General features: G+C 48.0%; 1 long non-coding RNA gene across 1 annotated transcript in view; it reads left to right on the top strand.

Moving 5' to 3' along the window:
• Positions 1-19,026, top strand: part of LOC117977320 (uncharacterized) — an 81,522-nt gene that overhangs the window by 59,793 nt on the left and 2,703 nt on the right. The gene's annotated exons all lie outside the window — the stretch shown is intronic.

Raw genomic sequence — 19,026 nt, forward strand, 5'->3', positions numbered from 1 at the left:
CCCCTCTGAGCTGCTTTGGCCAAGGGCCCTTCAAAAATGACCCGAGGAAGTAAAACCAACCAGGGAATGTGGCCAGGAGAATCAGGAGGCTCAGAGAAACACTCCTGTCATACCATAGAAAATCAGGAATCTGGAATCATTTCACGCTCCTTCCCGTGACTCCCTTGCAGAGACTACTGTGTCCAAGTCAAACAGCACTTGGGAGCCTCCCTGCACCCTGAGCTGGGCCTGGGTTGCATCCCAGGGGCAGCAGCACCACTTGCCAAACATGAATGACTGCAGATGGAGCTGCTGATGGACCAGTGGAGGCCACGGCAGGAGCTGGCGGAGATGTTCCAGGGCGAGTGCAAGCATCCTCTGCACTCTAACACACCACCACTGCTCCTGGTGGCCATATACCTGCACCCCGTGCCAGGCATAATGCCAACACCGGGAACCTGCCTTAAAGCACAAGGGAAGTCTCAGGTCGCCTCATAACAATGTCCACGGTGGAAATTCTGAATACTTGGTGTATTGCCTTCCTCAGTTCCCAGCTCACACAAATACTCAGGCTGCAGAGACCTCTTCAGAGCTGCCAATCACTGCTGCCACGCCCACTGCCCTGCTAAGGAGATCTGCCCTGAACCCCTCCTAAATGAATCCAGGGGGTCGAACCAGGCAGAGCATCTTACCTGAGGCCATCGACTGTTGATGTGAAAAAGGCTGCTTAGATTTCTCTCTTGGTTCATTCTGAATGGGATTCTGAATGTGGAAACTGAGGGACCAAAAGATGGTATTGCCAAAGCAGAGGATCAGTTAAGAAGGAATAGAAAGTATGGGTAAAGCAAGCTGGCTGGAGACAGAAAAGGGCAGATGAGCAGGGAGAGGCAGAGGTTCCAAGAAGTGATCGCAAGAATTGAGGGAGCCGGTGGAGAAAGAGAAAGAGATGAGACAGTGTGGTCTGGATGGATTTCTGTCCTTTTGAAGCTGAGCTATGCAGATCTTCCTTTGCTTAGATTCCATGAAATGTCCCTACAGTTGTTCCCTGTTTACTGGAACTGATCATGCTTGAGCGGGACTCTGTTCCCAACGGCCACCCACTCATGGGGTTCAGAACACATCTCAGTCCCTCTCCTGAGTCCCCATAGAGGCCTTCCCAGCACCCCTCCCTCATCTGCACCATCTGGAGAGCCAGGGTGTGCTTTTCCTGTTTGTTTGTGGTTCCGACTCTTCCCCACCTTCTATCAGGAGGGCATCAGCCTTCGGAGCCCTGTGGAAGCCCATAGGCACACAGCCAGACTGCTGCTTGCACAGCACATGCTGGCTGCACCCCCTCTCCCCCCAGAGGACCCTCATGCGCTGCACAGAGGCAGCCACACACAGCCCTATGGCACCATAGGGTCAGCAGAGGGGCTCTGAACATCCAGAGCCTCCTGAAAATCATGCAAAGGACCCCACCCCTGGAGCCAGGCTCTGCTAGGGTAGAGTCCAGGGGGCCAGGAAGAGTCTGCAGAAAGGACACAAGTGTCTCCTTAGGAAGCTGAAGGCAGCACCTGGCTCCCAGCCTCCGCAGGGGTCAGCCAGCAGGGAGAAGAACTCCTTCTTAGAAGACCTCTGGAGTGACCACCATCCTAAAACTTTACCCTGAGCTGTCTGCCAAGGCTCCAGACAAGGGGATCCCCGGCGACAGACTCTTTCCCCCCAGGGTAGCTGGGTCTGATGCGTCCTGGGGCTCTTTGAGAGTGCCGACCCGGGAGCATCCCCATGGGCAGGTCTGACATTTCCTCAGACCCCAGAAGCAGGAAGCCAGTGCTTCCCATTACCTCACTCCTGTTCTCTCTCAGGTGCTTGACTGCCCACTGGGCTTTCTCCAAGGTTGAAAGCCCCACAGCCATACTGATGCCCCTGCCGAAAACCACAGCCGAGTCCTCAGCCTCACTTGACAAGCCCAGGTCATCCCGGGGCTTGGTTGGGCTATTTTTGCCTGGGTTGGTCTGGATTCCAGGCTGTGCCAGAATCCCTGCAGGAGAAAGGCTATTGATAACACAGACCTCCAGCTCTGAGCCCAGACTTGGTGAAGCAGAATCTCCAGACGTGGAGCCCAGCATCTGGGTTTTTCGACGCTCCCCAGGTGATTCAGATGCACAGCCAGGGACAGAGCTCCTGACCTAGGCCAGGCCCCTCTATTCCAGGTGTAGAAATAGGCCAAGGGAGGTGAGAGGTCTTATGGCCACTCAAGCTTTTAATGGTGGGAGCGGCCAAGGGCTTTTCTTTCCAAACAAGACAAATCCCCAAACAAGACTCTTTCAATGCAATTGTATGGGTGTGATGCCTCCTGTGCTCATCGGGGCACACAGGTGGGGAGAGAGGAAATGGACAAAGTGACATTTATTTAGCACTCACTAGGAGTTGGGCCCTGGACACACCCCCTTTATCTACGGTCTTACGGAGATTATATATAACATGTATGTAATAATAAATGTTTTAATTGAGCAAAAGGGAGATGGAAAGGACACTGCTTAGAATTTCCATTCCTGGCTAATTGGGCAAATTATTGTTGCTGGCTCTTGAGCTGGCTATTAGAGCATGCCCTGGTCCAGAGCTGACTGTGGGAAGAAATCTGCTTGCTCTCAGTATAAGCCACATTTTCTGACACCAGCCTGTAACAATAGGAAATCAACATACACAGATCTTCAGCATTGACAGGTGGGACAACGAGTTTATTCTACTCCCAACCCATACAAGGATCAACAAAAAAGACGAAGCTGGAGAAGCCTTCCTAAACACCCAAGGGCAGAGCCAGATCTCTTTTGCTCACCCCATGTGTATTCCCAGATCTGGGCACAGTATCCAACATATACTTGTGCTCACTAAATGTTTGTCAAATCAAACTTCAGGCTTTCATGGCTTCTATTAACCCAGCTTTATTGGTCTCTTGTATGTGGCACACTTCAGTGATCCTTCTGGCCTCTGGAATGAAGGGGTGTTCTGTAAGGCATGAGCAATACCTGCTTCTAGAGCCTTGCAGAATTTCTTTCCCTTTTACCTAGCCATGACAACTCCCTCATCCTTCTGCACTGCTGTGTCTCCCATCCCAGTGAATGGAACCTCCATCCATTCAGGTTCCCAAGCCGGGAGTATCAGGCCTCCTCCCACACAGTGACTTCACTCACTGTACCCAACTGGTTCTACCTCTTCAACAGGCCTCTCTTAGTTTTCCTGTTCTGTCTGTGGGCCTCAAGTCCTCCTCTGTTCCTCCCCCAAATGATTCTCCCTCTCCTCACTTCCTCCCAAAGAGCAAGTATGGTGGTCTGATGGGTTGGTTTCCCAGCTACCATTCCTTGTGGGCTCTAATGGGGCAAGTGAGTTTGCCCACTCTCCAGCTTCTGAGGCTGCCCTGAGGCCTTTCCTCATGTTGAAGCTTACCCCTTTAATTTGGGAGTTGGACTTAGGGACAATAAAATGCATTGATCTCAAACCCAGGCCAAAGCATAATGCACATGGTTCAACCCAGTTTAATAGAGGTTGGAGTTTGGGGCCAAAGCACCAGATAATGTTAAATTTAGGGTGTGAGGGGGCATAATAAATGACATGCTTGTTTTTGTCATCCAACTTCTGAACCAGTTAAGAGACAAAAAAGGAGAAATAAGGCATATGGATATCAAATTGTCGTTTTTGCTGTAGATAAAGCTGGTGTTAGAAAATGTGGCTTATACTGAGAGCAAGCAGATTTCTTCCCATGGTCAGCTCTGGACCAGGGCAGCCTCCGGACTCGGAAACTGGGAGATCCAGCTCCCGTAAAACTGGAAGGATGGAGCAGCAGGCCGTGTGCTGTCAGCCCTGGGAGTCTGTGGAGGAGTGGAGGGAGACCAGGGTATCGCACTCCTTGATATCCCAACACTTGCAAGGAAACACGAGGAGAGGGGAGTTCATATGACAACTGAACAAAAGAAGCATTTTCTTTTCCTTGCTCTGCCTCTGTTTCCTGGATATTTCCTGAGGAGCTCTGTGGCTAAGCAGGTGGTTGGGCTGAGGCATGATTAGACATTTTGGGTTCTCTACGTGATAACCTCATGACAGGACCCTGTCCCACTGGCACCCCCAACCTCTCCATCCCTCAAACTGCTGCAGAATTGCAGGCCTTTCCAGGCGCAGTGGCTCACGTCTGTAATCCCAGCACTTGGGGAAGCTGAGGTGGGCAGATCACTTGAGGTCAGGAGTTCGAGACCAGCCTGGCTAATATGGTGAAACCCTGTCTCCACTTAAAAAAATACAAAAATTAGCCGGGCATGGTGGCATGCACCTGTTGTCCCAGCTACTCAAGAGGCTGAGGCAGGAGAATCACTTGAACCCAGGAGGCGGAGGTTGCAGTGAGCCGAGATCATGCCACTGCACTCCAGCCTGGGTGACAGAGCGAGACCCTATCCGAAAAAAAAAAAAAAAAGATTTGCAGGCCTTTGTCACCAACTTCCATCCAGGTTATGCCACTGGTTTTCCACTGGTGTCTGCAAGGCCAGTTTCCCCCTCAGAACCCACCACCCACACACACCCAGGGTGATCGTTGTGAAAATATACATCTGACCAGGTGATCCTGCTCCTCAAACCCTGAGCAGACTCTTCATTGGTTACATAATAAAGTTCTGATTAGCGTGCCTGTGCCTAGTAAGAGCTCAGACGTTCTGGTGGAGGGGACAGCGTGAAGACAGTGTCATTTCTGGTTGCCTAGACTGACATTTCCTCAATCTGAGTCTTCTGAAAATGTCACTCAAAAAATTGTGGTAAACTTTATCTAAGCTCACATGAACACTGAAGCTCTCAGATGCCTTAGCTCAGCATCAAGCTCAAAACCCAAATGTGTGATACCCATCTTTCAATGGCTGGATATCAGACCTGGTGTAAGCAAAATAGTTAGACAATCGATGCATCTTCCCATTTCCATCTGTACCTTTGGAGTCTACAGCAGCAACCTCAGCCTAGAGTCTCTGATTTAACTCCTCCCATATGAAGCTATGCGAAGGTTGAAATCTAATAACGAATAGTTATCAGCTCTGGCCCCGGTCTCTCTGGTCCCATAGGGACCCCATAGTCTCTAGGATGAAAAAAAAATCTCAATGTAAAGCATTTTTGTGCTAGCTGCCACCATATGTGATCCCTGCCCACCACGTCACAGATGAGATCTGCCGCCCACAAAGGCAGAGCTTCAGCTGCATTTCCACCCTACTGGGTGTCCTTACTCCCACACAGTGAGAAGAGACAGGGGACATGGATTTCCATCTGCCTGCCTTAAACACCTCACTGGCCCATGCACAGTGCAGACACAGCTGTGGGACTGCTCTTATCTCTCTTCTGCAGATGCTCAGTTCAGCTCTCTCCTGAGCACCCTTGTGGGGTGACACTCACTCACCTCCGGCATCTCCCAGCCCCCATGACGCGGGGCGTCCAGAGGTCACCATTGTCCTCCAACCAATCTTCTCTGAATGTGGAACTCAACCCGAGAAGTGTAAAGTAAACTGTTTTTAATGACAGATGGTTCTGGGGTGGAAAATAAAAGCAAGAAAAGAATAATGATACTAGTCATTCCAACTTTTTTCCCTTTAAGGGAAATGTCATACATAAAACAGAAGGAAGCAAGATTTTGCCACCAAATATATTTTCCCAGAATACTTCAACAGTGGCTCTGTTGAGTGTTCAAGGTCTGGTCTGGATGATCTAGACACTTACACAATCAAGGATGAGACAGAGACCCCAGCCCAGACTCCTGGAGTCACCTCCGCTTCCTGTGGGGATGCCCTGGGGTGGGACTCAGCTCCCCCAGACACAGCAGGTGGCCAGCAGCTGCTTCTGTCAGCAGGAAGTGCCACCTGGAAGGGCTGAAACCCATTGGCACTCACCTCTGATGGGCATGGGATGGTCAGTTAGTCTCACCTTGGAGCCCCTTCCCAAGGCTACCTAGGCCACTTTGGATCTCTGGGAAGAGCAGCTGAGGTCCCAGGTGAGAAGCTGGGCCTGGGCAGATGCTGGTACTCCTCACACAGGTGAGAAGCAGCCCTGCCAGCAGAGGGACAGACCTGGTTCCAAAACCCTGTACCACCTTAACCTCCCAAGTAGCTGGGACCACAGGTGTGCACCATCATCCGTGGATATATATATATATATATATATGTATATTTTTTAAAAAAAAAATTTTTAGAGACAGGGTCTTGCTATGTTGCCCAGGCTAATCTGGAACTCCTGGGCTCAAGCGATCCTCCCACTTCAGACTTCCGAAGCGCTGGGATAACAGGCTGAGCCACCGCACCCAGCCTCATATTTACCTTTAAGAAGGAAGCAAAGGCTGCTTCAGGACAGGCCTTCTTCTCAACTAACAGATGCTGGCAGCTTTTGTTTTGTTGTTGTGCTAGTTCCACTAGTCAAAGTCTTCCTACTGGGTGAGACCACCAGCTGGATTTTATGTGGTTACCAGCCCCTGGAGGGTATCCGAGGGATGGTGCAGCTCTGCCCCTCCCTCTGGGGAGCCCTCCAGAGCGACTGTCCAGGAGCTGTCAGACCCCCTCAAGATTGTTGAAGTTGGGATCATGGAGGCCACTGAACATCCACCGGGTGTTGGGTGGATTCTCAAAGAGGGTTGATGGAGGTGTTTTAAAGTCTCCTCGAGGCTGGTTGTGGTGGCTCACACCTGCAATCCCAGCACTTTAAGAGGCTGAGGCAGATGGATTGCTTGAGAGCAGGAGTTCAAGACCAGCCTGGGCAACATGGCAAAACGCCAACTCTACAAAAATACAAAAATTAGCCGGGCATGGTGGCTCATGCCAGTGGTCCCAGCTACTCTGGGGGCTGAGGTGGGAGGATCGCTTGAGCCCAGGAGGTTGAGGCTGCAGTGAGCCATGATTGTGCCACTGCACTCCAGGCTGGGCAACAAAGTGAGACCCTGACTCAAATAATCATAAACAAATAATACATAAATAAAGTCTCCTCGAGCTGAGCGACTCTTCCCTGTGCTCTGCAGCATGAGCACATTTGTCCCCACCGACTACCCCCAGGCTGCCCTGTCCAACCCACATGGCAGCACCTTTTCCTTGGGTTCCTCTTGGTCCAGCCTCAGTTCCTCTGCAGGCATTTGCTCTGCCCACTGGGGTCTGGAGGAAAAAGGGTCTGTTCATGCTGCTTTAATGAAATACCTTAGACTGGGTGGCTCTTCAATAGCACAACCGTACTTCTCACAGTTCTGGAGGTCAAGAAGTCTGAAATCGACATACCAGAAGATTTGGTGTCTGGTGAGGGCCATTTCTTGGTTCACATGCTCTCTGGGGTCTCTTTTACAAGGCACAGTTCCCTTGCGTGAGGGCTCCACCTTCTTGACTTCATCACTTCCCAAAGTTCTCACCTCCTAACACACATTGTAGGGGTAAGGGTCTCAACATAGGAACTGTGGGGGGAAGCAAACATCCCTAGCAAAGGGGTTCTCTTATCCAGTGCCACCTGGGGAAGTGCCACCTTCCACATATGCTCGCCACCTGCACATCGGCCCCCCTCACTCACGGGGCAGGGGGAAGGTATCCAAGGCCCTTTCCTCCCTGCTCAGCCCTGGGTGGCTTTCTCTACTGTCTTCTCTTCCCGATTGCCACTAATCCTAAACTTAACTACAATCGTGTTTAATCAGCATCGTATTCCATGCTCCCTAGAGAAGCCCTTTCTCACAGTCTAAGAAAATCAGAAATAAGTCCGTAAGGACTGGTTTAGACTGTGGGCTCCAACTCCGGGATGTCCACAGGGCAGCTCCCAGGGACCACATCTTCCCACCTCCGCCAGGGACAGGACCCCAAGGCATCCGGTGATGGGAGAAGCCACAGAGGGATAATTAGCAACAAACCTGATCATCAAAAATACCTAAAGATACCACAATAGTCCAGCTAATAGAAATGCTTTTGGATTAATTCTTTAAGCACCTCACTTTTTTCAATTTTATCCATCATTAATAGAGACCTTTCAGAAATGTTTCACTGGGCCAGGCGTGGTGGCTCAGGCCTATAATCCTAGCACTTTGGGAGGCTGAAGTGGGCAGGTCACTTGAGTCTGGGAATTGGAGGCCAGCCTGGGCGACATGGCAAAACCTCGTCTCTACAAAAAACTTAAAAATTAGCTGGGTGTTGATTGTGCTGCTGCTCTCCAGCCTGAGTGACAGAGGGAGACCCTGTCTCAAAAAAAAAAAAAAAAAAAAGTGTTTTATTGACTTGCCTGTCGTCTTAGACAATTATGCCAAAATGAACTTCTTCTGCATTTCATGACTGGGTTATCATTTTGCATGTCAGTTAATGCTGTGTGTTCATGCTCCCCGGAACCAAGGCATTACTGAAAGCTGCTTATAGCTGCCACAGTTGGCCCTTGTCTACTGTGTGTTTTGAAGTCTTGTATCTACTTTTCCTTCTTCCTAAGTAATAAAGAAAACATATTTCTATAGGTAGAGTAAAAATTCTTTTCCTTTCTTCCAATTTTTTGTCTCCAGCGAAGATAGAATGAGATAATGGAATCTGATAGAACTGTTTGTAAACTATCTTGAGTGAGAATATGAGGGTTCTCCTGGGAGTGAAGTTCAAGATATCTACAGCAGAAATTTTGTGGCACCTAAGCTGCTCTCAGGTCTTTTTCTCACTTATTTAATCATTCAACAAATCTTTATTGAGGACCTACCCATTGCTAGGGCCTTTTCTAGGGTTGAGGCTACCATAGTGAACAAGAGAACAAGCCCTTCTGCACTAAGCAATTTGAATGCTAGTGGGTGGCTGTGGTCCCAAAGGTGAAATTGCTAAGTTACTAAGTTCCAGGGAGACAAAATGTGGCATGTTTGCCTTTTGTATGTGGTTCAGAGACATCTACTTAGTTCAGAAATGTGTTAGGACACACACATACTCCTCAGACACAATGTTCCCAAATCCCTCTAAATCTACCCCAATTTCCTCCTGCCTTAGGTGCCCAAGATACAACTGGAAGTGAAGAAACTCAATCATTTGCAGAAAATAGAATCCTGACTTTAATTGCTATCTGTGGACAAGTACTAGACACGTATTTTTGAGATAAATCTCAAAAAGAAAATTTCATATTTCCCAAAATGTCCTCCCCACTTCCCTTCTTTTCTTGTATTCATTCAGCAAAATTTATTGAGCATCTACTACATGCCAGGCCCTTGGCTAAGTACTGATAATACGAAGTTAAAGAAGACTTGCCTCTTACCCTGAGGTCCTGACAGTGTGAACTGATTATCGTAATGTGGTATGATGAATACCAGGGCAGAGAGATGCACTACTGCACAGGAAAAGGTGGGGACACAGAGGAGAGGGATTTAATCCTGAATGGGAAGAGCAGTGGGAATGAGACAGAGAATCAAGGAAGGCTTCCTGGAGGAGGAGGCAGTGGAACTCAATTTTGAAAGATGAATGAGAATGGATATGCCTCTCACTTTGACATCTAACAACTGAGTCGGGTCCCCTAGGTCAGAGTGTTTAGGAGAGGTTGGCAAGAATGGAGCCAGTGGGGGATCAGACAGGGCCCCTAGAATCCTTGAAAGACCCATAATGTTCGCCTCCTTCCTGACTGGCCACTTCCAAGGTACAGGTAGAATAAGCTGACAGCTTATTATAGCAATCTATATGACCTCAAGTAAAACAAAATTGCCCAAACATGCCCTCAAGTCACCTGAACTATTTCAGGTTTCTTTAAAAAAAGAAAAAAAAAAAAGGCTATTGATTACCTTTTTTTTCTTCTTCTTTTGCAAAGATTTCTTAAGAGCTTGAGAGCCAAAATGAGTGTCTCTGCATCTTTGCTTACTTGCTAAAGTATGCAGTGTCTTAAAGTTTTCTTTTTCTTTTTCTTTTTAAAAAAAATTTTTTTTGAGACAAAGTCTCTGTCACCCAGGCTGGAGTGCAGTGGTGTGATCATAGCTCACAGCAGCCTCAACCTCCTGGGCTCAAAATAATCCTCCCACCTCAGCCTCTTGAGTAGCTGGGACCACAAACACGCAGCATCCTGCCCAGCTAATTTTTTAGTTTTTTTGTAGAGACAGAGTTTCACCATGTTGCCCAGGCTTGTCCCGAACTCCTGGGCTCAAGCGATCCACCCGCGTCGGCCTCTGAAACTGCTGGGTTTGCAGGCCTGAGCCACTATGCCTGGTTTAATAAACAGTTTTCTTCCTGTGTTGCTTTTGTTAAGAAAAATGAGACACACACCCCTTTCCTTTCTTCTAACGATGAGGCAGAGAACAGAATATTTTCCACTTGACGTTCTCCCCCTTTCTTCTCAAACCAGTTTGGCATTTTTCCACTTTCCACCTTCAGGTTCAAAGCGTGTCTGGGTGATGAGAACCAGGACACAGCTGGAACTCCGGCCATGGCGGGAGCTCACGCCTACCCTGTAGGCATAACATTCTAGGTTTCCCTTTTTTTCAGCAATAATACCTGGGTATGGTGGGAAAGAAGCTGGAATCAGTCCTGGCTCTAGCACTTACCAGCCACAACCTTGGACACGGACCTCTATGACTCTATTTTCTCCTCTGTAAAGTGGGTTCAGATGAACCACTGAGACCAGTTGTTGACTGTCTCAGGTTGCAAGGGACAGAGATCAATGCTGGTCCCCACAGGCCGGGGAGCACAATTGTAGGGATAAACTAGAAGTAAAGCAACACTGGAAATCAGTTTGGCATCAAGACAAACAGATCTTCAGGAGAACTGGAGTGTTGTTCAGGATCCCACAGCAGCAGGTGTGCCTTCAGAAGCAGTGCCCACGCTGTGCCCCACGGAGTGACTGTGCCCAAGGCGTGACTCAGTTTCCCAGGGACCCTGCAGCGTCTGCAGCTGCTCCTTGTGCCCTTGCGGCTCCGTCTGTCTTCACGCGCCTTCGCCCTGCCTCATGGCTTCTGCTTACTCACGAGTTTCCCCACTGCCCTTCTCCTGGCTGTCCCTCAGCCGCAGAAGTCCCCTCCATGTGTTTCTCCTCCTGCCAGCTCCCACAGGGCTGCCTCAGACAGAAGAGGCTCCCAGGCCTGGTCAGGGGTGGGGTCACAGGTACGCAGCGGGGTCACTGCGTTCAGGAAACTGCCAGGGGCTGGTGTTCTCGGAGAGGAGCCGCAGCTGGGCGGCCACTCAGCACACATCCTGTCCAGTTACGGGCCCTTTGTATAGATGAGGAAATGGCCCCCTTGGAAGATTCAGTATTGACGAGCCGCAGAGCAGCCATCACATCACACTGTGCTCTGGTGTCTCCAACCCCGTCACACTCCTCTGCTTCCTGTTTCTGTTCACCCACGCAGGATGCCGAGGGAAGCAGGGCTTCTCCTGCCTCTACCTGCCTTCAGCCCCTGTTCTGACATGACCTGAGTGCCACCCATCAAAAGACCCGTCCACCCCAAAACATCCCCAACCCACATCCCACTGCTAGTCCCTGATGAATTAGACAGTGAGGGCCTAATCTCCCCGAGACTCCAGTGAGCCCGCCATTGGCATGACGGTCAGATGAGTCCTGGGACAGTGGGAGGGCAGGCGCCAGGCTCAGGAAACGGAGGAGCAGCAGGAGAGGTGCTCCCATGTGGCACCTGGGGTGCCAGTGAGAAACAAGGCAAGGTCTCCACTTTAACCTCTCACCTAGGACTCCCAGTGTGCAGCTGATCAGGTTTTTGGGCCCTGAACTGGAACATACCATTTTTAGACAGTGAGATAAAGATTCAAAATCAGGACTGCCCTGGAAAATCCAAGACCTATTGTGGTGTTCAGGTTGGGTGTTGTGTGGTTGGGTCAAACTTCATTTGAGAGCTTCAGTCAACCACAGGTGGCTGGGGCCCAGGAAGGAGGCGGCTCTTGCAAACAGAAAAGGGCCACACTGGTGAGAGGCGCTCTCCCCAGAGCAGTAGGCCCCAACTGCTCACAGTTCCTGTGGTAAACTCGGTTCACTTGTGAAGATCAGGAGAGACAGGACCCATTACCTCCTCCTTGTGAAGATCAGGAGAGACAGGACCCATTACCTCCTCCTTCTCTCCACCACGCATCTTCCTCCTGTGTCCCCTCAGCCACTGAAGGTTTCAATGTGCCCTGATTTGTCCTCTCTTCCCAGTTGTCTGTATACAAAGTGCCCAGCTATTCCTCCCACTTTGCAGATGGAGAAATGGAGGCCTTAAGGCAGTGAGAAAGTTTTCCATGATGATGGTTAGACAGTGAGATTCAAAGATTCAAAATCAGGACTGCCCTGGAAACTCCAAGATGTCTTGTGGTGTTCCGGTTGGGTGAATACTTTCCAAGAGCACATGTGGAGGCTGAACAGGATTCCCCTGAAAGCTGCTGTCATTTAAGAATCAGTCAGGCTGGGAACGGTGGCTCACGCATGTAATCCCAGCACTTTGGGAAGCTGAGGTGCATGGATCACCTGACATCAGGAGTTCAAGACCAGCCTGGCCAACATGGCGAAACCCTGTCTCTATTAAAAATACAAAAATTGGCTGGGCGTGGTGGCTCACGCCTGTAATGCCAGCACTTTGGGAGGCTGAGGTGGGTGGATCATGAGGTCAGGAGATCGAGACCATCCTGGCTAACATGGTGAAACCCTGTCTCTACTAAAAATACAAAAAATTAGCCCAGCATGGTGGTGGGTGCCTGTAATCCCAGCTACCAGCGAGGCTGAGGCAGGAGAATTGCTTGGACACAGGTTACAGAGGTTGCAGTGAGCCGAAATCGTACCACTGTACTCTAGCCCAGGCAACAGAGTGAGACTCCATTTCAAAAAAAAAAAGAATCAGTCAGTTGGTCATATCTATCCCCAGGAAGATACTGTGCCTTGTGTCCAGGGCTTAGTTGACAGCTGTGAGAATCAAAATACAAAAAAGATGAAAATTTCTGTTCCAGACGGATGTGGTCTACTTGCAGAGGTAAAACAGGAAAGCAGAGAGTTAGGGACTGAAATTCAACCTGAACTCGGGTCCCCAAGCTGTATGACCTGGTCAAAGGCTGGAAGAGCCACCTTTTTTTTGTTTTTTTTTTTTCTGAGACAGAGTCTCCCTTATGTTGCCAGGCTGCAGTGCAGTGGAGCTATCTTGGCTCACAGTAACCTCCACCTCCCAGGTTCAAGCAATTCTCCTGCCTCAGCCTCCTGAGTAGCTGGGATTACAGGCACCTGCCACCACGCCTAGATAATTTTTGTATTTTTAGTAGAGACGGGGTTTCACCGTGTTGGCCAGGATGGTCTCGATCTCCTGACCTTGTGATCTACCTGCCTCAGCCTCCCAAAGTGCTAGGGTTACAGGTGTGAGCCACCATGCCCGGCAAGAGCCACCTTTTAAAAATCTGCACCAAAGGTGCCATATGGGCTAGTGGAGACCCTGGGAGAAGTGAGATCCCCCAGGAGGGCCAAGCTAGACAGAGTTCTTTAACCTTAAGACAATTGGCAATAGGAGCTGGGCATGATGGCTCATGCCTATAATCCTAGCACTTTAGGAGGCTGAGGCAGAAGGACTGCTTGAGCCCAGGAGCTTGAGACCAGCCTGGGCAACATAGCAAGACCCTGTCTCTACAAAAATTAAAAACAAAAAACAAAACTCAGCTGGGCATGGTGGTGTATCTGTTTTCCTAGCTACTCAGGTGGCAGAGGTGGGAGGATCGCTTAAGCCCAAGAGTTCGAGGATGCAGTGAGCTATGATCTTGCCACTGCATTCCAGACTAAGTGACACAGCCAGACCGTGTCTCAAAAAAAAAAAAAAAAAAAAAAAAGAAGGCCGGACGCGGTGGCTCACGCCTGTAATCCCAGCACTTTGGGAGGCCAAGGCAGGTGGATCACGAGGTCAGGAGATCGAGACCACCCTGGCTAACACGGTGAAACCCCGTGTCTGCTAAAAATACAAAAAATTAGCCGGGCATGGTGGCGGGCGCCTGTAGTCCCAGCTACTCGGGAGGCTGAGGCAGGAGAATGGCATGAACCCGGGAGGCGGAGCTTGCAGTGACCCGAGATTGCTCCACTGCACTCCAGCCTGGGCAACTGAGGGAGACTCCGTCTCAAAAAAAAAAAAAAAAAGAAAGAAAGTAAAAGACAATAGACAATACTGAGCAATCGTGTGTTACAGAGCTACCGAGTACAGAAAGCAGGGCTGTGGGAAGGTCGGCAGTAAAAGGAGCTGCAAGATGGACTGGAGAGGGAGAGGCAGGAAGGAGGCTCTGCTACAGTCCACAGCCAATGCAGTGATGGTGGAGACAGCACAGAGCTGGGAATGACAATGAGGTTACTTCTTTCCTCCAGCCCAGGCCATCACATACATTTATGGTGCAACGCTTAGCCTGGTTATAATTGAACATCCTTATGTGTGGTATCTGATAAATGCCTGTCCTCTGCTCACTCCACCCTCACCCCCCCGGCAGACTGAATACTTCATGAGGGCAGGGGTTGTATCTAATTTGTTCTCTTGTGTCCCAAGCACCTAGTAGCCTCTCTATAAATGATTATTAAGCAAATGACGGAAAGAAAGACAGAATGAATGCATGAGTGAATAAATGACCAGTCACCATACAGAGTATTTTGATGAAGGGGTTTTATATTCCCTTCCAGTTTCCAGTTCCCACTTTCTTGCTGGCTGAAATGATACACTTTGCTTTTCTCTTTCTCTCAGATTTCAAAGGTAGAGTAATAGTAGATACCACTTTAGGAAAAAAGAGTGGTATTCCTCTGGGATATGTTTTCTTTTTTTCTTTCAGTTTCTGATCATGAGAATAAAACATGGTCATTATAGAAAATTTAAAATGTAGAAAAAAAAAACACAATGAAGCTGGAAAAAACCACTCAGGAAGAGGCTCCGCTGACCAGCTTGTTGGCATAGGACTCTCCAGGACTCTGACACACTCAGGGGTAAATAGGACTTCAAGGATGTCCATGTGAGGACTCCTCAGGCCTCTGTCCCAGCTGCCTTATTTCTCAAGGATACCAAGGAGCCAGTCCCCTACCCTTCTCCTCTCTCTCTGGCCTAGGGCTTTCCCAAGGCCTTGGAGAGCTTTGGAAAGGCTCGTTCTTCCACTTCATAATGAAATGATGAAATGCCTTTGGACTTGAGTCTTTCACCTGTAGCTTGGCAGCCATGTTTTCCTGCTAAATGGATATCAGGTGCATGGGTGTTTGGGATTATATTAATCCCTTTTCCAACATTTCGTAGTCCCCTGGTTTTCTTGAAACTTTCAAACAGTTGAATCAGCCATCAGCCTATCACTAAAATGAGCTATGAGATTTCTTCAAAACCTAAGCTGTCATAGGTTTTTATAACTTTGGCATTTTCAGGATTATGCTAGTTCCTTCTGAGTCTCTCCTGGGAATAACACTGGTACTTTGGAAACTATAGAGGTATAGGCAGGGATGGAAAGAGGTTTCATCTGCATGCCCAATCTGCAATTGGCAATATTATAGCAGCCCCAGGAGCTCTGTTAAGAAGGATTCTGAGACCATGTCCAAGCTCAGTGGGAAAAAGTGATGTGGTTGATTAGTGATGTCTGCTGGGGGGATAGCATGGGAATGGGGGAATGGAAGCTCTTATTGCCATCCCTGAATATAAGAAATCTAAGCCTTCAAGGAGCTGCATGATTTCTATGGGAAAGACCAGTTAAATTCAAAGTCAAATGACATATGCTAAGTGGTACATGTGAGTGGTACTATAGGAGTTCCACAAGAAGAAATCAAAATGGGCTGGAAGATTTTTGGAAAAAAGGGATATGAGCTGGTCCTGAGTGGAATCTAGACAATGGCTGAGCAGGGAGGAAATGAGAGCACACTCCAGACTAAGGAAAGAATTTAAGGAAAGAACAATCATGTCACGTTTCAGGGCACTGGGAAGAGGGCAGCCTCTTTAAAGTAGACATAACACTTTAGAATGTGTGTAGCTTGAATTTATTTGGTAAGTTAAATCATATCAAGGAGGGAGTAAAAATTCATTTAAACTTTTAAAAGTGATGATGACCATTTTTAAACTGGTGAAATGTTTAAAGATAGAGAGGAAAATCACAAAGAGTGATATAACAAACACCTATTCTTCACAGTTTACATTTTTTCATATTTGCCTCCAGCCTCTTTCTGTTTTTAAAGAAATAAAATATTACAGATAAAACTTCAGTCCTTCTAACTACTACCCGCTCATCTCCGCAGAAACACCCACTGTCAGAAATGTGAAGGTTTTCCTTCTATCTAATTTAATTCTATTTAATTTCATACTGACCTCTCTACACACAGAAATTTTTGGACTCCTTTTCATCCGTTTATTTCCAATAACTAATAGTAATTCTCTACTTCAAATCAGCTCAACCACATGCTCCCCTTGCCAGCCACTTCTCTTAAGCCATTTTCTCTAGAACCCCTTAGGATCCTCCTGCCAATCCCATCTCCACCCCTTACATGCTCCTGCCCCCTCCCCAAAATATGCTGCCTCTCCTTCCTCTCCTTTCTTTCAGAATATTTTCTTTTCTTTTCTTTTTTTGTTTTTTAGACAGAGTTTCGCTCTTTTCTCCCAGGCTGGAGTGCAATGGCGCGATCTCGGCTCACTGCAGCCTCTGCCTCCCGGGTTCAAGCGATTCTCCTGCCTCAGCCCCCCAAGCAGCTGGGATTACAGGCACCAGCCACCATGCCTGGCTAATTTTTGTATTTTTAGTAGAGACAGGGTTTCACCATGTTGGCCAGGATGGTCTCGAACTCCTGACCACGTGATTCACCCACCTTGGCCTCCCAAAGTGTTGGGATTACAGGGGTGAACCACTGCACCTGCCCCAGAATAAATCCTATACTTTTCTTTCTTCCCTTCCTCCAAGGCCCACTCCATGTGATCTTTCCCTTATTTTGAACTCTCTAAATGCTGGTATATTGGATCTGGCCTATATGTCTACTCACCTTATGAGCTGAATATTTTCTCTTTTATTAATGATGTAGGTGAATTAGAGAATAACTGTCTGAGAGGAAAGCCCACCTCTTCTCTTGTATCCATCATAATCCACAGCACAGGGCTAGACTTAAAATAGGAGCTCAACAATTGCTGAATCATGAACAAAGCCATTCCGAAAGGTTTTTCTATGTCACATGTCAGAGACTGATAACTCTCTCCCTTTTTCTATACTGTAGAAGGAGTACTTCACTTGAGGTCTACAGATTTCAAAGGCTTTGTCAACAGCACCACTTATCAGTATAATTGGATTCCTTTGTAATTTTATGTATTTTATTTTATTCACTTAAAAACATTATTTTAAGAAGGAGTCCATAAGCTTCAGCAGACTGCCAAAGGGGTTCATGGTACCAAAAAAGGCGAAAAATCCCTGCACTCCAATATTTAACTGGGCACATTGCTGCCAAGGATAGAGATCACACTCCTCAGTCTAACGTGACAAGTGTGGTGTTATGCAATTTCCCTGAAGAGTCCTTATTTATTTATTTATTTATTTAGAGATGGCTTCTCACTCTGTCGCACAGGCTGGAGTGCAGTGGCATGATCTCAGCACACTGCAACCTCCGCTGCCCAGGTTCAAGCAATTCTCCCTGCCTCAGCCTCCTGAGTAGCTGGGATTACAGGTGTGCGCCACCATGCCTGGCTAATTTTTATATTTTTAGTAGAGATGGGGTTTCACCATGTTGGCCAGGCTGGTCTCTAACCCCTGACCTCAGGTGATCCACCCACCTCAGCCTCCCAAATTGCTGGGATTACAGGCATGAGCCACCGTGCCTGGCCTGAAGAGTCCTTCAGAAGGGAGGAGTAGGCTGGGCTCGGTGGCTCATGCCTGTAATCCCAGCACTTTGGGAGGCTGAGGCAGGCAGATTATGAGGTCAGGAGATCGAGACCATCCTGGCTAACACGGTGAAACCCCGTCTCTACTAAAAATACAAAAAATTAGCCGGGCGTGGTGGCGGGCGCCTGTAGTCCCAGCTACTCAGGAGGCTGAGGCAGGAGAATGGCATGAACCCAGGAGGTGGAGCTTGCAGTGAGCCGAGATTGCGCCACTGCACTCCAGCCTGGGAGACAAAGCGAGACTCTATCTCAAGGGAAAAAAAAAAAAAAAGAAGAAGAAGAAGGGAGGAGTATATCCTTCTTTCTCTCTTCATTCTCTCTGCCTTCTGGACTGCAGACATAATGGCTAGAGCTCCAGTAGCTATCTTGAGCCTTGGAAATGGAAGCCATAGAAAACAGTGCAACAAGATAGAAGACCTGGTTCCCTGACACCATGGAGGGCTGCACCAGCCCTGAGCTGGCTACCTCCAGATTACTTAAATCTGAGAAGGAAATAAACTCCTATTTCACTTTAGCTACTGTTACTCTGGGCTTCATTGTTACTTACCATCAGCTTGAAATCAAACGAATGCAACAAGCCTTTCTGAAGATACATTGAAAAGGGTCTTGTTTATCTAAAGAGTTTTCAGAAATCATCCCTCATTCTAGAGAAAGAATCATTTCCAACCTAGACGATGATTCTTTTCATGCCTTACCTTGTATTAAGCATTTAAACAAAACTGAATTGTGTGGGAACATATTTTATTCAGAGTTTCCATTTTTGATACAACTAATGAACTTAATAGTTTTATGAAACTCTCATTTTTTCAGCTACTTCTTCAGTCTACTTTCATGTCCCCTAAAGATAGAGAACGTTATGAGTGGCCTGGCTTTGTGCCCACCAGCTCTTAATTTATGACAGTGATTCTTTTAAAAATGCATCTTAAGCATTTTACAAACCAAATAGTAAAGATTATTCTGGCATGCCCATTGCATTATTATTATTGTTATTATTAATATTATTATTGTTATTATTATTTTCAGACAGGGTCTTGCTCTGTCACCCAGGCTGGAGTGCAGTGGCACAATCTCGGCTCACTGCAACCTCTGCCTCCTGGGCTCAAGCGATCCTCACACCTCAGCCTCCCTCCTCAGCCACCATGCCCAGCTAATTTTTTTATTTTTTGTAGAGATGATGTCTTGCTAGGTTGTCCAGGCTGGTCTCGAACTCCTAGGCTCAAGTGATCCTCCAGCCTCAACCTCCCAAAGTGCTGGGATGACAAGTGTGAGACACTGTG

Source organism: Pan paniscus, chromosome 1 (genome assembly GCF_029289425.2).
Source record: "Pan paniscus chromosome 1, NHGRI_mPanPan1-v2.0_pri, whole genome shotgun sequence".
NCBI lineage: Eukaryota > Metazoa > Chordata > Mammalia > Primates > Hominidae > Pan > Pan paniscus.